Source organism: Lutra lutra, chromosome 5 (assembly GCF_902655055.1).
Source record: "Lutra lutra chromosome 5, mLutLut1.2, whole genome shotgun sequence".
Lineage (NCBI taxonomy): Eukaryota > Metazoa > Chordata > Mammalia > Carnivora > Mustelidae > Lutra > Lutra lutra.
In genome coordinates this window covers 88592312-88612044 of record NC_062282.1, presented here as the reverse complement: position 1 = coordinate 88612044, position 19733 = coordinate 88592312, and positions in this window count along the sequence as shown.

Sequence of the window (19733 nt, the reverse complement as noted above, 5' to 3'; positions counted from 1 at the left end):
AACTAATCTCAAAATAACAGGCAACACTAGCATCACGAGTTTTAGAAACACCACAACAGGGAAGAAGAGAGAAGGATGATCCTGACTAGGAACGTTCTACATAAATATAACTTCTACTCCCCATGGCCTAAGGCTTGATAGGCATTACATGTTTGTGGACTGGGGTATGGAGGAAGGTGTTTAAGTGTGAAGCAGTTTGTACATGCACACATTGTACTGCAGGATAATATCAGAAAGCCATTAAGCCTTCCCAATGATTTCTAGGTGTTGAATACATTGTGATAATCTGCAGAATGGTAGGAAAGGGATAGTTTTGTCACTGTATGCGGCCCTTTATTTTCAGGGAGAAAAGGGAAGTAGGATGAGCAGCACAGGAGAATGCTTTGCTTTTGTATTTTAGACAATCTCGTTCGCTCTATTATCAGTCAGAGAAGAAACAAGTTGAAATGAATTCCATGTTCCTGTGGATGAAATGAAATGGAGGCTCTACGTTAATTCTCTCCAATATGAAGAGGCAACATTGTGTAATTAAAGGTTCCTGTCAATTTTCACTGGTTCAGCAATAATGAATTGAGTGCTAAGTCAGATACTGTGCTAAACTCTCATGTTACACCATTTTACGTCCAGTTCTACCAGATGTATCAATTGATCTATAGAGTTCTACCATATATCAATTAACTCTATTCTCAGCTCTTTCTTTTAAAGAAAGATACATTAATCCTTTCAACCAACCAATTTTAGGAATTTCAGACCCCACAAAGTCAGGTATTTATCCTCTCAACTCAGAAAGGTTAGCTGTATCTATCTGGTTCCCCTTCTCAACTCTGTAGTTTGGGTGATGCCCTGAGATAGATAGCCTGGATAATCACAGAGCCCAAGCACTGCACTAGACATTAGAAGACCAATGAAAGGCAATAAGGACAGGCAGGTGTCTACCACATGGGGATTAGATCTTAGTGGGGAAAAGATTTTTAAAAATTAAATTTGCGAATTACCCAAAGAAAATGTTAAATTTCACATAGGAAACAATGACATGTATACATAACAATGGATTAGGGTGACTTCCCTAGATGGAATGATCAGGGAATATATCTAAGAAAAGGTAGTCTATAAACTGCAACTTTAAGGGTAAGGAAGAACCATACCAAGAATTGGAAAAGTGCACTTTAGGAAAGCAATTCATATGCAAAGGTCTTGAGAGGACAAGTAGCCTATAATAACTTCCAGGAGAACTGCATGGTCAGAACACAGTGAACAATGGGGATAGCAGTGAAGCATTAGACTGGCAAAATAGACAAGAACTGGGTCTTGTGGACCTTTGCAGGTTTCATTAAGGAATTTGAACTTTATTCTTAGTGCAAAGGAAGTCACGGAAAGTTTTAAATCAGAGAATGATGGGATTCGATTTACCTTCTAGAGAAGATCACTCTTGCTATTGTATGGAGAATGAGTAAGAGAAGAGCAAAATTAGAAGATAGCAAATCAGTATAGAGGTTATTACAATAATTAAATGAAAGGCAATAATCCAAGATGTTGTCAGTGAAAATGATAAGAATTAGAGGTACATGAGAGTGGCATATCTTAGAAACAGAACCGATAGGACAGTTAATGAGTTGAATATAAGATGTGAAACATAAAATGGAAGTGATACGACATCCACATTCTTGGCTTGGATGATTTGGTAGAAGTTGGTGCCACTAACTGAATAGTAAAGACAAAGGGAAGGATACTTTGGGTGTCCTATACTATGATAGATCAGAGAAACAAAGATAAATTTTAGTATACACTTATTACCCAAAAGCACACTTTTGGGTGTCCTACACTATAGAAAATAAGAGTTCTGTTTGGAAGAATGTTAAGTTGGGGCTATTAGAGATCCAGCTGGAAATGTGAATTAACCAGTTGTATATGTACAACTAGAATTTAAAGATAAATTCCAAATTTCTTACCTTAAAAGAACTAATTTGCTCATGTAAAAAAATTCAAGTATTGACTTCCACTTCTGGCTATGAGTAATAGTGGCTGGAATCACCCTTTCACGATTAACTATGAACTACACAAAAAAGTATTTTTAGACACTAGAAACAGACAGCCCAGGACTTTGATACCTGAGAGAAGAAGGAAAAAAAATTAGATGAGCCCTATCATCACCTGCATGGAGGTAATTTTCAGACTACAGCCCAGATAGGGAGAATCTAAACAGAGACAGTGGTCTTATTGAATTGAGATGAATACCTGAGTTCAGAGAAGATGAAGTTTCTGGAGTTGGTGTGAGATAATTTCTGAGAGCAGGAAGCAACACAGAAAAAGAGGGTCAAATGCCTAAATAGTTCTCTTGATTCTTTGACTAAATATCAATCATTACATGTTATATGCAAAAATGATTTCTGAGAAAAAAACAAATACCAGGAGAACTAGAACAGAATTTTTAGTGTTCACATAGTACTACAAATTGTTTAGTTTTGCTCCATCCAAAGTAGAGAGACCTCACTGAACAAACATGACAATTAATAGACACATAAAGGGGCACCTGGGTGGCTCAGTGGGTTAAAGCCTCTGCCTTTGGCTCAGGTCATGATCCCAGGGTCTTGGGTTCGAGCCCCGCATCAGGCTCTCTGATAAGCAGAGAGCCTGCTTCCTCCTCTTCCCTGCCTGCCTCTCTGCCTACTTGTGATCTCTGTCTGTCAAATAAATACATTAAAAAAAAATAGACACATAAAAGTCCACACCCTAAGTGGTATGAATCTGCTCTAGAATATAGGCCACTGTAGCCTGACTCTCAGAGAACTCAAAAAATCAAACTAGGGCGCCTGGGTGGCTCAGTTGGTTAAGCGACTGCCTTCGGCTCAGGTCATGATCCTGGAGTCCCAGGATCGAGTCCCGCATCAGGCTCCCAGCTCCATGGGGAGTCTGCTTCTCCCTCTGACCTTCTCCTCGCTCATGCTCTCTCTGACTGTCTCTCTCTCTCTCAAATAAATAAATAAAATGTTTAAAAAAAATCAAATTAATCTGTAACGAACTTGACTTTTCTCCAGAAAAATGTTTAATACTCTTTAAAGGTAAATAATAATAATGAGCAATCAGAGGGAGGAGTCAAGATGGCAGAGAAGTAGCAGGCTGAGACTACATCAGGTAGCAGGAGATCAGCTAGATAGCTTATTGAACCACTGCAAACAACTACAAATCCAACAGGAGATTGAAGAGAAGAAGAACAGCAATTCTAGAAACAGAAAATCAACCACTTTCTGAAAGGTAGGACCGGCGGAGAAGTGAATCCAAAGTGACAGGAAGATAGACCACAGCGCAGAAGGGCCAGCTCTTGGCAAACGGAGGAACAACGGAGCACAGAATCAGGACTTTTAAAAGTCTGCTCCACTGAGGGACATCGCTCCAGAGGCTAAACCGGGGTGAAGCCCACGTGCGGGCAGTGTGGCCCCATGTCCCTCAGGGTCACAGAAGGATCAGGGGTGTCTGAGTGTTGCAGAGCTCGCAGGTATTAGAGCAGGGAAGCCGGCTACAGAGACGGAGCTGAGGAGAGAGCTCTCAGCTCAGGGTTACCTTGACCGGTCAGAGGTTGGGTGAGCTCAGAGCGCAGCCGGAGGCCAGGGAGACGGGAGTGATTGAGCGCTTTTCTCCGAGGGAGCACTGAGGATTGGGGCCCAGAGCTCTCGGCTTCTCTGGGCCAGAGATTGGGAGGCCGCCATTTTCATTCCCATCCTCCAGAACTCTACGGAAAGCGTTCAGGGAGCAAAAGCTCCTGAAAGTGAACCCAAGCGGATTACTTAACCTGGCCCCTGATAAGGGCAGTGCAATTCTGCCTTGGGCAAGGACACTTGAGAATCACTACAACAGGCCCCTCCCCCAGAAGATCAACAAGAAATCCAGCCAAGACCAAGTTCACTTACCAAGGAGAACAGAGGAATTCCAGAGGAGGAGAAAGCAAAGCATGGAACTCATGGCTTTCTCCCCATGATTCTTTAGTCTTCAGTTAATTTAATTTTTTTTTAATTTTATTTTTTTTCTTCTGCTAAATTTTTTAAACTTTTACCCTTTCATTTTTTAACATTTTTTAACTAGTTTATCTTTTTTTTTTTAAAGATTTTATTTATTTATTTGACAGAGAGAGATCACAAGCAGGCAGAGAGGCAGGCAGAGACAGAGGAGGAAGCAGGCTCCCTGCTGAGCAGAGAGCCCGATGCGGGACTCGATCCCAGGACCCTGGAATCATGACCTGAGCCGAAGGCAGCGGCCTAACCCACTGAGCCACCCAGGCGCCCCTTAACTAGTTTATCTTAACAATAACTTTCATAAAAAAAATAATAATCTTTTTGAAACTTCATTATCATAGTCATATTTTATCCTTCATTGTATCTAACTTTATTTTTTGTGTACACATAGGTTTTTTTCTTCTAAAAATTTGGGATACAACGTCTTCTAATAGATCAAAATATACCCTAAATCTAGCTCCAGGCTTGTTCTAGTCTCCAGCCTGAACAAATTCTCTCCACTTTCTTTTTCTTTATTCTATCAACCAAATTACTTTATCAACTCCTTTTTTAGAAATTAAAAAAAAAAATTTCTCATCTTTATAGGCATATTCCATCCCTTCATTGTGCTTACCCTTATATATGTTTTTCATTCTTTAAAATTTGGGAGGTAATTTCTTCTAAGAGACCAAAATACACCCAAAATTAAGTGGGTGACCCTGTTCTAGTCACTAGTCTAATATATATATATATATATATGTATATATATATATATATATATTTCTTTTTTAATATTTTTTCCTTATTTGTTTTCTTTTTTTAATTTTTTTTTTCTGAACTTCTTTTTATCCCCTTTCTCCCCCCCAAGATTTGGGGTCTCTACTGATTTGATTAAAGCGCATTTTCCTGGGATCTTTGCCACCCTTTTAGTACTTTATTTGCTCCTTCATATATTCTTATCTGGACAAGATGACAAGGCAGAAAAACTCACCACAAAAAAAAAAAAAAAAAAGAACAAGAGGCAGTACTGAAGGCTAGGGACCTAATCAATACAGATATGGTAATATGTCAGATATAGGTAATATGTCAGATATAGAGTTCAGAATGACGATTCTCAAGGTTCTAGCTGGGCTTGAAAAAGGCATGAAGATATTAGAAAAACACTCTCTGGAGAGATAAAAGCCCTTTCTGAAGAAATAAAAAAAAACTAAAATCTAACCAAGTTGAAATCAAAAAAGCTATAAATGAGGTGCAATAAAAAATGGAGGCTATTACTGCTAGGATAAATGAGGCAGAAGAAAGAATTAGTGATATAGAAGACCAAATGACAGAGAATAAAGAAGCTGAGCAAAAGAGAGATAAACAGCTACTGGACCACGAGGGTAGAATTCGAGAGATAAGTGACACCATAAGACGAAACAACATTAGAATAATTGGGATTCCAGAAGAAGAAGAGAGAGAGGAACAGAAGGTATATTGGAAAGAAATATTGTAGAGAATTTCCCTAATATGGCAAAGGGAACAAGCATCAAAATCCAGGAGGTGCAGAGAACCCCCCAAAATCAGCAAGAATAGGTCCACACCTTGTCACCTAATAGTAAAATTCGCAAGTCTTACCGACAAAGAGAAAATCCTGAAAGCAGCCTGGGAAAAGAAGTCTGTAACATACAATGGTAAAAATATTAGATTGGCAGCAGACTTATCCACAGAGACCAGGCAGGCCAGAAAGAACTGGCATGATATATTCAGAGCATTAAGTGAGAAAAACATGCAGCCAAGAATACTATATCCAGCTAGGCTATCATTGAAAATAGAAGGAGAGATTAAAAGCTTCCAGGACAAACAAAAACTGAAAGAATTTGCAAACACCAAACCAGCTCTATAGGAAATATTGAAAGAGGTCCTCTAAGCAAAGAGAGAGCCTAAAAGTAGATCAGAAAGGAACAGAGACAATATACAGTAACAGTCACCTTACAGGAAACACAATGACACTAAATTCATATCTCTCAATAGTAACCCTGAATGTTAATGGGCTAAATGCCCCAATCAAAAGACACAGGGTATCAGAATGGATAAAAAAACAAAACCCATCTATATGTTGCCTACAAGAAACTCATCTTAAACCCGAGGACACCTCTAGATTTAAAGTGAGGGGGTGGAAAAGAATTTACCATGCTAATGGACATCAGAAGAAAGCTGGGGTGGCAATCCTTATATCAGATCAATTAGATTTTAAGCCAAAGACTAGAATAAGAGATGAGGAAGGACACTATATCATATCAAAGGGTCTGTCCAACAAGAAGATCTAACAATTTTAAATATCTATGGCCCTAACATGGGAACAGCCAACTATATAACAAAATAAAAGAAACACATTGACAATAATACAATAATAGTAGGGGACTTTAACACTCCCCTCACTGAAATGGACAGATCATCCAAGCAAAAGATCAACAAGAAAATAAAGGTCTTAAATGACACACTGGACCAGATGGGCATCACAGATATATTCAGAACATTCCATCCCAAAGAAACAGAATACACATTCTTCTCTAGTGCACATGGAACATTCTCCAGAATAGATCACATCCTGGGTCATAAAACAGGCCTCAACCGGTATCAAAAGATTGGGATAATTCCCTGCATATTTTCAGGCCAAATGCTCTGAAGCTAGAACTCAATCACAAGAGGAAATTTGGAAAGAACCCAAATACATGGAGACTAAACAGCATCCTTCTAAAGAATGAATTGGTCAACCAGGAAATTAAAGAGGAATTGAAAAAATTCAAGGAAACAAATGATAATGAAAACACAATGGTTCAAATCTGTGGGACAGAGCAAAGGCAGTCCTGAAAAGAAAATACATAGCGGTACAAGCCTTTCTCAAGAAACAAGAAAGTTCTCAAATATACAACCTAACCCTATACCTAGAGGAGCTAGAGAAAGAACAACAAAGAAAGCCTAAACCCTGCAGGAGAAGAGAAATCATAAAGATCAGAGCAGAAATCAATGAAATAGAAACAAAAAAAAAAAAAAATAGAACAAATTAACGAAACTAGGAGCTGGTTCTTTGAAAGAATTAATAAGATTGATAAACCCCTGGCCAGACTTATCAAAAAGAAAAGAGAAAGGACCCAAATAAATAAAATCATGAATGAAAGAGGAGAGATCACAACTAACACCAAAGAAATACAGACAATTATAAGAACATACTATGAGCAACTCTACGCCAACAAATTTGACAATCTGGAAGAAATGGATGCATTCCTAGAGACATATAAACTACCACAACTGAACCAGGAAGAAATAGAAAGCCTCAACAGACCCATAAGCAGTAAGGAGATTGAAACAGTCATCAAAAATCTCCAAACAAACAAAAGCCCAGGGCCAGACGGCTTTCCGGGGGAATTCTACCAAACATTTAAAGAAGAACTAATTCCTATTCTCCTGAAACTGTTCCAAAAAATAGAAATAGAAGGAAAACTTCCAAACTCATTTTATGAGGCCAGCATCACCTTGATCCCAAAACCAGACAAGGATCCCATCAAAAGAGAGAACTACAGACCAATATCCTTGATGAACACAGGTGCGAAAATTCTCGCCAAAATACTATCCAATAGGATTCAACAGTACATTAAAAGGATTATTCACCACGACCAAGTGGGATTTATTACAGGACTGCAAGGTTGGTTCAACATCCGCAAATCAATCAATGTGATACAACACATTAATAAAAGAAAGAACAAGAACCATATGATACTCTCCATAGATGCTGAAAAAGCATTTGACAAAGTACAGCATCCCTTCCTGATCAAAACTCTTCAAAGTGTAGGGATAGAGGGCACATACCTCAATATTATCAAAGACATCTATGAAAAACCCACCACAAATATCATTCTCAATGGAGAAAAACTGAAAGCTTTTCCGCTAAGGTCAGGAACACGGCAGGGATGTCCGTTATCACCACTGCTATTCAACATAGTACTAGAAGTCCTAGCCTCAGCAATCAGACAACAAAAAGAAGTTAAAAGCATCCAAATCAGCAAAGAAGAAGTCAAATTGTCACTGTTTGCAGATGATATGATACTATATGTGGAAAACCCAAAAGACTACTCCAAAACTGCTAGAACTTGTACAGAAATTCAGTAAAGTGTCAGGAAATAAAATCAATGCACAGAAATCAGTTGCATTTCTCTACACCAACAACTCGACAGAAGAAAAAGAAATTAAGGAGTCAATATTGTTAAAATATAGGAAGAAAGAGAAAATTTTTCAATTATTCAAAGAAGCAGGAAAATGTCCATAATTGAGAGAAAAATCAGACAAAAGAAAGAGGCCCCAAAATGACAGAGATGATATAATTAAAGGACAAGGAGATTAAAACAGTTATTATAAATATCATATACACTAAGATGTAAAGATAACATGAACATAATGAGGAAAGAAATAGATGATATAAAGAGGAACAAAATGTAATTTCCTGAGATAAAAATTTATGCTGACTAGTATTTAAAAGTAGATTAGATTCTGTGAAAGATAGTATCAATCAACTCAAAGACAGTAAAAAAAAAATCTATTCAAAATGAAGAATACAAGGAGAAAAATACTAAAAGAAAATGAGAAAATGAACAGAGACTTCATAACCAAGTATGATAGCACCAAGTGGTCTAACATACATGTAACTGGAATTCCAGGAGAAAAATGGTGGCAGGGTATTACAGTCAGAACAGGAAAAATGAGTAAAAATATTTGAGGGAATGATGGCCTACTGTTCCTACTTGATGACAACTATAAACCCATAGATCCAAAAAGCTCAATAAAACCCAAGCTGGATAAATACACATATGTATGTGTGCATGCACACGCATGCAAACGTACACACATACCTCTAAGCACTTCACAATATTGTTAAAATATAGGAAGAAAGAGAAAATTTTTCAATTATTCAAAGAAAAGCACACACTTATCAGAGAAACAAAGATAAAATTTAGTATAGATTTATTATCCAAAATTACATTTTGGACAAGGGACAAAAAAAGACATTAGAATAGCATCTTTACACAGGTGGCAGGAAATAATTGACAACATGAAATTCTTTATAGTGAAAATATCTTTCAAACTAAAAGCCAACTAAAAACTTTTTAAGGGGGCGCCTAGGTGGCTCTGTCAGTAAACGGCTATCTTCAGCTCAGGTCATGATCCCAGGTTCCTGGGATCCACCCCCATGTGTGGCTTTCTGCTCAAGAGGGAGTCTGCTTCTCCCTCTGCCCCTCCCCCTGCTTGTGATCTCTCTCTCTCATATAAATATAAAAAATCTTCAAAAAAATAAAAATTTAAAAAATAAGTAAAAAATAAAACCTTTTTCAGACTAACTAAATTTGTAAACAAATTTTACTACAAGGAATTTTACTACAAGGATTCTTAAATTCTTTAAGCAAAAAGAAAAGAAAAAGAAAAACAAAAATAAACACCAGTTGGAACACGTAGAAAACAGTAAGATGGTATATACACTTGTCTATGAACAACTAGGGGTTGAGGCACTGACCCGGCTCTCCATGCAGCCAAAAATCCTCTTATAACTTTTTTTTTTTTCTTTTTTAAGTAGGCTCCATGCCCAGCGTGAAACCCAATGGACTCAAACCCCCAACTCCGAGATCAGGACCTAAGCTGAGATCAAGGGTCAGATGCTTAACCAACTGAGCCACCAGGTACCCCCAAAATCCTCCTATAACTTTTAACTTCCCACAAACTTAACTATTAATAGCCTACTACTGCACAGAGTCTTACCAATCACATAGTTGATTAACATATATTTTGTACATTAAATTTATTATATACTGTATCCTTACAATTAAGTAAGTTAAAGAAAACTTTATTTAAAAAATAATAAGGAGGGGGGCGCCTGGGTGGCTCAGCGGGTTAAAGCCTCTGCCTTCTGCTCAGGTCATGATCTCAGCGTCCTGGGATCAAGCCCTGCATCAGGCTCTCTGCTCTGCAGGGAGTCTGCTTCCTCCTCTCTCTGCCTGCCTCTCTGCCTACTTGTGATTTCTATCTGTCAAATAAATAAATAAAATTTAAAAAAAAAAGAGTCAAAAAATAATAAGGAGGGTGCCTGGATGGCTCAGTCAGTTAAGCGTTTGCCTTTGGCTCAGGTCATGATCCCAGGTTCCTGAGATTGAGACCCACATCAGGCTCCCTGCTCAATGTGGAGTGTGCTTCTCCCTCTCCCTCTACCTTTTCCCCTGCTCCTGCTCTCTCTCTCACTCATGTGCTCTGTCTCTCTCTCTCTCTCAAAAAAATAAATAAAATCTTAAAAATTTTAAAATAAATTTTTAAAAATCATAAGGAAATGAAAATACATTTGCAGTATTGAACTGTATGAAATCTGCATACAAGTGGACATGTGCAGTTTAAACCAGTGTTGTTCAAGAGTCAACCATACAAACCAAATCATATCAATGACTTCATTAATTATTAAAGGCCAAATGTTCCAATTAAATAACAAAAGACTGCCAAATTGGATAAAAAAATCAAGATCCAAACTAGACGTTGTCTAGGAGAAACAAATTTTAGATGCAAATCCACAAATAGCTTAAAAGTGAAAGGATGAAAAACAAATACATCATAGAAACATCAACATAAGGAAAGCTGGGGTAACTATATTATATCAGAAAAAGTGGTCTTCAGAACCAGACATGTTTCCAGGCATAAAGAAGAACATTTCATAATTGTTAACAGGGTCAATTTTTCATGAAGACATTTTAAACATCCATTCAGCAAACAGCAGTTTCCAAATACGTGAAACAACTGCTCCATGAACCTGAAAAGAGAAACCTACTCCAAGAACTGAAAGGCTGAAACAAACAAATGTACAGTCATAACTGGAGATTGTAATACCTCCATCTCAGTAATTAACACAACAAGTAGACAGAAAATCAATACACAGAAAATCTGAACTATCCCGTCACCTAGCTGAGCCTAATTGGCATTTTTAGTTACAACAGTATATAATACACACCCTCTTCTAGTGCATATAAAACATTTGTTAAGATTGACCATATTCTTTGCAGCTACAGTTAAGGTAAAGATCTCAGATGAGATCCCTCTAGATTAGGGTAGGCCCTAAACACAATGACAAGAGTCCTTGTAAGAGAAGGGGAAAAGAGAAGATGTGGAAATGGAGGCAGAGATCAGAGTGATGCAGCCCCAAGCCAGGAAATGAGTGGAGCCCTGAGAAGTTGGAAGAAACAAGGAAAAATTCTCCTGTAGAGACTTTGGAGGGAATGTGACCCTGCTGATACAATGATTTTATACTTCTGGCCTCTAGGACTTTAGGGAAATAATTTTCTGCATTCTAAGCCACCAAGCTTGTGGCAACTTATTACGGCACCCTTAGGAAACCAATGCAATGCTGTTCACTATACAGTGTAAGGAACACTTCGTTGAGTCTGCCTATAGCTGGCCCCAACCCTGTCTTGGCAGTAACTGCCCAAATCTGAATTCCCAGGGGCGCCTGGGTGGCTCAGTGGGTTAAACCCTCTGCCTTCAGCTCAGGTCATGATCTCAGGGTCCTGGGATCGAGCCCCGCATCGGGCTTTCTGCTCAGCAGGGAGGCTGCTTCCTCGTCTCTCTCTGCCTGCCTCTCTTGTGATCTCTGTCTGTCAAATAAATAAATAAAATCTTAAAAAAAAAAATCTGATTTCCCAGAATGCCTTGCAGCTGTACCTCCATGAGTAAAGGTATCTGTTTCCTGTGGTCACTCATATCTCACATAGCTTATCTATTCTTTCCCTTGGTTTTTAACGACACAATGGGGGGAGGGAGGTGTTGGCAAACACCAGATTTGGAATGTCATCTTGATTCAGCCACTGGTCAGTCATTTCATCTAACTGGACCTTACTTTTTCATGTGTAAAGTGAAGAAGTTGGGAAGCATGTTCTCAACAACTAGTGGCCGTGGGCTCCCCTTGTCATGAAAGGTTTCAGCACTGAAAGCCCTGCATCACAGGAAACTCCTCAGTCCTGGGCAAACTAGATATCTGGTCACCATACTTCAAACGTCCTCCCAGTTCTCAGCCTCTATTACCCAGAGCCTTTCCCTGATATTTTACATTACCTTTTTTTCCTTCTCGTTCTCTTGATTCCATTCTCACAGGAGTCTTAAGGCAAAAGTCCTTTGAGCCACAAAAATGTTTACCTAGTTTCAAAAGAAGTTCAGGTCTTTGAAACACCAGGAATTAGCCTGGATATCAGGCTGGGAATTCCCCTCCCCCAACATTAATGTAACATTGAGAAGACGAACATTTCACATTTCTTTAATTCTTAAGATCCTATATTAGATACAAACTGTTTCTATGAAACAATATTCTATTGCGGCTCTTGGGGCTCCTCAGATATATGGCAAGGTAGCCCAAACCAATGACTGAATACTGGAATCAGTACAATGGACAGTTCAATTCATCAGTCAACTCTACTTTCTTTATATTTTATTATTTTCTTATTTATTTGTTTATTTATTTATTTATTTATAATTCCAGGCCTTTTGAGTCCATTCTTTGGACTCTTTCAGAATCTTCCCTTGTTATTTTAATCAGCCATTGTAAGGAAAAACATGTCAAACTCTAAAATGGTTTTGCCTTCCTTAGGCATACAAAAAACATTTTTAATACAATAAATTATATAATTGTGATAAATATAATAATCATCCATAATGATATCATAGTAAACATATCATAGTAAACATAGAAAGAGTGGATGTTGGCTCTAATACCTCGAAAGAAGTGCCAAGAAGACAAGATCTATGGCTTTTGTGCTTAATAATAATGGACATGTTTACCACTAACTAAAGTATGTAAAAAAAAAAAATCGGGGCGCCTGGGTGGCTCAGTGGGTTAAGCCGCTGCCTTCGGCTCAGGTCATGATCTCAGGGTCCTGGGATCGAGCCCCGCATCGGGCTCTCTGCTCAGCAGGGGGCCTGCTTCCTCCTCTCTCTCTGCCTGCCTCTCTGCCTGCTTGTGATCTCTCTCTGTCAAATAAATAAATAAATAAATCTTTAAAAAAAAAAAAAATCTGTTGCACTTTTTATTAGGCAATAGGCTTTTCTTACAGACCTAACACTTCACAGAAATAAGGATTAAACAAATATATCTTCTTAATATGTTATAAGTCACCCAATGAAAATTTCCTATGATTTTTAAAGAAGAAAAAATAAAATAAGTATCTTGGAGGAATATACAGTGGTGCATCTCATTAGTTATTACAATTTTACATGAAGTGGGCTTTACTTATCTCTTCTCCAGATTAAATCTCTGATATGCTAGTCATCAATTTAAAAAATGGCAGTATCCCCCCTAAAAGCCCCCCAGCACAGCAAAGCTTTGATGTGTCTCATAATGGAGCTGGAACAATCTCTCTCAATTTCATGTTATTCTGTGCATTGGTCCCAAAACAGTGCTAATTTTTGCTCAAATTCTGCAAGAGAACACCCCTCCCATTTTCATTTGCAGCCTCTTCCAAACCTAGGACTCAGGCATAAATCTGTACAGGGAGAGCTAATGACAGAGTGACAGCCCGTACTGTATGCATACTCACCCACTCTCCCCACCCTTTTGCTGGAGAAAGCCACTTGCACCAGATATCATCTCAGTTTTTTATGCAAACACACTCCTTCTGGCTCTTCCTTCCAATCTGTCAGATATGCCCAGGCATGTCTACAGCCCCAAGAACACAGATGAGGCTTAAAATAAGCCATCGCACAGGGAAGGGGGGGGTTCTTGCCTCCCACCTCCCAATTTCCAGCCCTGGAGCCTTGTGATCCTTGCCTTTAGCTTCCAGATGTTTAAGCTTTTCAGACCACTCCTGTTTCATACTTAGGGCACTTGTGCAGCAGCTTCAAGCCTGGCATTTCAAGCCTCCCCACTAGGTGCTCTGGGCCTTTGTGCCCTTGCATAAATAACAACGTTTCTGCTGTACTCCTGCAACCTAGTCCCCACATTTCACTGAGATCAGGAAGCTGAATGTCAGTCCCTGCCTCGGTAACCTGTCTGGGGGACTCTGCACCCCTAGGAACCGTGTCCACGTGCTCCTCTTCTGCCCCAGAGAACTCATCCCATTCAGGTCTGACCCTTCCCAGGATGGTCTTGCTCAGCTGAGCTTTTTTCTGACACCATTCTTCATGCAGCAGCAGGAAACCAGTCTGGGTACCACTGTGGACAGCTATGAACTCGCGAGAGAGAAGCTCAGACCTGATTTGGTGGACAGTGGGCAGTCAGTCTAAGCGCTGGAGCAGGAATGCAACACAAAATGTACAAATAGAAAGATCTGAATACAGTTCACACCACCTTTTGCCTTATCATGGACGTGAGCTCCATGTGCTCCATGCTTTTAACCCCCAAAGTGAACTAGAAATAAGAGTTTTTGAGATTTGGTTATTCTTATTCTCACCAGGTATCCTCTTCTCTTTTATATCACTTTACATCTTTAAAAAAAAAAAAAAAAAAAAAAGCCCTCGCTGTTATTGTGCCTACAATAATAAAACTTTGCAGGCAATGATGTACTTAGAAAATGTCCAGAGGAAAATTGAAACGAACTTGGGTATTCTCAAATATCTTAAGTGCCTTTCCAAATGCCTGAGTTCCCAAACAATTCAAAATGCATTTAGTAGGATGTTTTCCATTTCTTACTTAAACCCAAGTGGGCTTTGAGGAAATCAGAATTCAAGCATTTCTTATCCCTTCACACTTTAGCAAGCCAAATGTGATTTGGAAAAAGCTACTTGATACCCAAGGAAACCTTTCTACCCTGTAATGAGGGTTTGGTGTTTTTGTTTTTTTTTTTTCCTCCCTTAAAAGGGATAATAAGATTTCTAATGCAAACCAACTCAGAATTCTCTGAGTATAAACTAGAAACTCAAGCCACAAATGCTCCAAGTGTTTGTTTCCCAGTAATGTGCCCATCTCCCTTGTACGTTTTAAGAGACATTTCATATCCTTGGTGTAATTCCCACCCTTAAATCTGGGTGTCCATTTTCATGACCACAGTGGAGTTCTGCTAAACCAGTGCATAACAGGCTTTCAAAAGATATTGTTAGCACACTGAAGTGTGGATACATTTTTACTGCAGTTCCAAGCAAAGTGAAAGCAACACCCATGGCAGTGCCCAGGGTAGATAGAAGAGCATGAAACACAGTGAAGGGAGGAAGGGGGTGGGGGGTGGGGGACTTCAAGCATAGAAGATAATATTGAAGGCTGCAAGTAAGCCCTAGAAATATCAGACACAGGGAAATAAATGGGTTTATAAGGAGCCATGCAGTCAGTGAAGTAAGGAATAAGCTATGAGGTCAGTATGCTGAGTACTAAGGACTAGCTTGGAGAGGGGAAGAGGAAACAGACCAAGTCCCTGACCACATGGTACAGATGTTCATCTTTAAGGGCCGATGAACATTACAGTGAAAATAAATGTAACATTTTAGAAGCAAATAATGGAATGTGAAAACATGGGTAGTTGAGTAAGCAAAAAGATTTACTGAACCAGTCAAAACTCAGTTTTCTCCAGTGGTGAAAGAAATGATACTGTTTACTTCACAGAGTAGTCTAAGAATAGGTCATTCTAGAGTTTTTCATCAGTCTGTTGCATACTTACGCTTCTTTTTTCTATTTGGAAATCAGAGACCTGTAGATAGTCTCTCCTTAGCACTTATGTTGACAAAGACTGAGATGATCTAAAAAGCATTTGAAATTGTAAAGTGCAAAACAACTTTTAAAAAGGAAGACATTGCATTATTGAGAAAGAGAGATGATCACTGAGTGAGAGAACAAAGTGACATCCCTCAAGGAAGCAGAGACAAGACCAGAAATATCCAGGCAGCCTTGGTCCTCCCCACTTACCAGGTGAAATCAGACCTGGCTCAAGGATATGAAAGTACCCGGGGAGGCTGTACTATGATGGCCATGAATCTATAGATGTCTAAAGCTATGTCATCCAAATATCCATCAAGTCTGCTTATCTGTATTGCTAGTTTGGCTTTATAAAGGACTTGGACCTGGCCTTTTGGAAGTTTCCTGGACTAGGAATCACCCAGCAGGTTTTAGCAAACTGCAAGACAGCTTGCCTAGCTAGCGTCTTCCAAACCAAACTAACACCTTAAGTTTCTAGAAAGCAATTCAGTCATTAAGAGCAGTTAGGATCCCTGCAGAAAACAGATGGGCCACTCCAAGTGAATAATATAAGAAGAGTTTAATAAAGAGAACACTATTAAAGTATGGGTAGGGAAACCAATGTGAACAACAGTTTGGGGAAGGGGGTGGGGACAATTACTGAAGAATTATTAAGCTCAAACATTTGAAGAAGCTCTTAAGGGTCCCCAGAAACAAAGAAACCTGTGTAAATACGGTGCCCTTATAGGATGCAGCCAGATATGATGACGCCCTCCTATCCTCGGGAGGAAAAAAATACCCAACCCCTACCCTCTATCCTCTTGCATCCCATCCCTTGCCATTGGCCAAGCCAACTAGAAGCTAGAGGACAAGGAACAGGTAGGGCCTGGTGTGATCCATGTAGGCGTGACTCTCAGGTCACAGAACAACATGGAGAACAGATGCAGAGGTCACAGAGAAAACAAGCAACACAGGGATTTTCTCATTGTTCCTTATAATGGGTTGAATTGTGACACTCCCCCCTCCAAGATATGTTTAAGTCTGAATCCCCTAGTACCTCAGAAGGTGACCTTATTAGGAAGTAGGGTCTTGACAGAAGTGTAGGGACAATGAAGTCTTCCCTTCATCTCTTCTGGGGGTCTTTGGCTGGTCTGATCATTAAATTGACGTAAGACAGATTAATAGGAGAAAAACAACAATTGAATAACATGTAGACCTCCTGTATACATGGGAAAGACTCGGAAAACTTAACTATGAAATGCCTGTGGCATCATCTTACATACCACCTTCCGCTAAAGACAAAAGATGCTGCCCAGGAGAGTCCTTTATGGGTTGTTACCAGGAAAAGCACAGTAAACAAGGTAGGGTTGTTATGCAGATTTTAGCACTGCCTTCTTAATTGATAACAGTTTCAAAAGACTGAGTCATCCTCCTCTTCCTGGAACAGGAGGGAGACAAAAATGGAGATTTCCCTTGTAAATGTAAAGGTCTGCAAAACGGTAACTTTGACTTGGTTTTCAGTACTTGTCTTGTGTCTATACATTCTTAAAGATAACTAGCTTAACATACTCAATATCCCAAAGATGCATATCTTTGGGTGGCAAAATTGCTCCCCTTCTGAAGTCATCAAGTTAAACTGAGGTCATTGTAGTGGGCCTTAATCCTATATGACTGCTGTTTTTTTTAAGATTTGATTTATTTATTTGACAGAGATCACAAGCAGGCAGAGGGGGCGGGGGGGGGGGGGGGAAGCAGGCTCCCCGCCAAGCAGAGAGCCTGACTCGGAGCTCAATCCCAGGACCTGAGACCACCACCCCAGCCCAAGCCAGAGGATCAACCCACTGAGCCACCCAGGCACCCCATGACTGGTGTTTTTATCAGGCATCCCATGACTAGGACAGACAGATACTCACACAGAAAGACACACATGGAGAAAAACCATGATGTGACTCGAGGGAGACATATTCTACAAGCCAAAGAATGCCAGAAAACTCCAGAAGGTAAATGAGACAAGGAAGAATTCTCTCCTAGAGCCATCAGAGACCATGGCCTACTTCAGCATGATTTGGGCCTCTCAGCTCCAGAACTGTGAGAATTTGTGGGGTATTTTGTTTTTGTTTTTGGGCTTTAGATTTTTGTTTTGAGCTGCCCAGTTTTTGGTAATGTTGTTCCATCAGCCCTGGGGGACTCATACACCTGCAAAGGTGCAAGTAGCCTGTGATTGAACAGATTTAATTTCTCAAAGTAGATGTTTGCTTCAAATGGACCTCAAAGAGGATTATGACCAACACTTCATTTTAACTGATAAGAAAACTGAGGTACCAGAGACTTGCTCACAATTACACAATTGATAACCAAGATAAAACAGGAGAGTCCCAGGAAACTTCCCTGTCTGCCCCACATTGACAGGAGGTGAAACCAGTCTTCACCTCGCCGAGCTAAAACATTGTACAACACTCTGAAATTTCCGCTAGGATACAATCCAAGCTGAAACATTCTCCAGAATGAGAGACAAGTGGCATCCTTCCCCGAGCTCCCGTATCTCTGCAACACTAGCAGCTTTTAAAGGGTCAGCTTTTAAGAGAGCTAAGGAATGCATTTCAGAAATGAAAATTTGCTTTTGTTCTTTTTTAGTGCTAAGGAATAAATCTAATAATCCCGAGAAAGAACATAGTAAACCCGCTAGGACACTATTTTACTTCCTTGTGAATTAGTAATATAAAGAAGTTACCCAAACAAAACTTATGAAGATTGGCTGTTCCACATATCCCCCCCCCCAAAAAGGATAAGAAACTACATAGTCAGCAGTGTAGACTTTGGGGGTGGGGGGGTGGCAGGGGTTGCAGGCGGGAAAGGAGAGAAAGAAAGAAAGCTTCGCCCAGAACAAATAGGTTTCCTATAGTACTGTGAGATTTCTTATCTAGAGGAAGCTTTTGTTTACTTGTCAATCAACACCAGCAGATCTTCTGAGGACTGGCCACACCTTGGGCTGGGGAATGCTCAGGAAGGAATGTGGGAAGGCAGAGGGGAGAGGCTATTTCCTGATGGGTCAGCGCTGGCAAGTGTCTGGACCCTGGGAAAGTCTTGATGTAGGAATTCCTCTCCTCAGAGAGGAACCAGAGCAGCAGGAACAATGCTGTGATCCCCTGGTGGTGACTCTCAGGTCACAGGGCTTGAGCAACGCAGGCCAGAGGCCGTGGGCTATGCCTCAACATGTCCCGGGCTCTCAGCAGCCTGTTGTTCACCCCGCTGGCTGAATTCCACAGCATTGTTCTCAAAGCAAGTTCTCTCTGAGGAAGACAGTTAGCTTCACACAAGCCGAGAGCTTCGGAATAACTAAAAAGGCAAACCACTTAAGGAAAGTCCCACTGGGGCTTCCAGCTTGCCAATCCCTTGGATGGTAGCTCTTCCAAAGGAGAGATATGTTTTAAGTACAAATGGGATCCCTTCGCTGCCGGTCCCTGATTTCCTCTGCAGAGATCTAAGTACTTGGGATAGTGTCCTCCTACGTAAAACAACACAGAAATTATGTAACAGTTAATTAAAGGGCCGCTTCCCATGCTGCTCACCTCTGCGTGCCCATGCCCTTTGAGGACATTGAGCTGAGGAGACTCCTTGGTCAGAGAACCACAGAATGTAGCATTCATTTAATGGAAGCTCTAAAAGCTCATTTCTAAAACTGGCTTTTTCATACAGAAAAGTTTCTTCTCAGGCTTCTACAATTAAGCTATCCGTGAGGAAGCATTTAACCATTCTAAGAGTTTCCTCTAGTTAGATCAGTGCATAAGAGAGCCAAAGTAAACCAAGAAAAATCAATATAAAATGTGCTATTCAAAACAAGATTTCCTATTTCTTAAAAGCCTTGCCGGAGAACAGCTGTTCTGATCATTTATTTGCCTTATTTTCTTTCACTCAGACATAAGCGGGACACTTGGCTTTTCCTAGGCATTTTGGAAGCCTCCATGGCCTTCGAATCTGGTGCATTGGTGACCTCTAGAGGACATAATTTTGGTCCAGGTTCAATACTGAGATTGACAATCCATTGTTCAGGAAAGGTGAATACATTATTGTTTTAGAACTGCAAAATAGGTTTT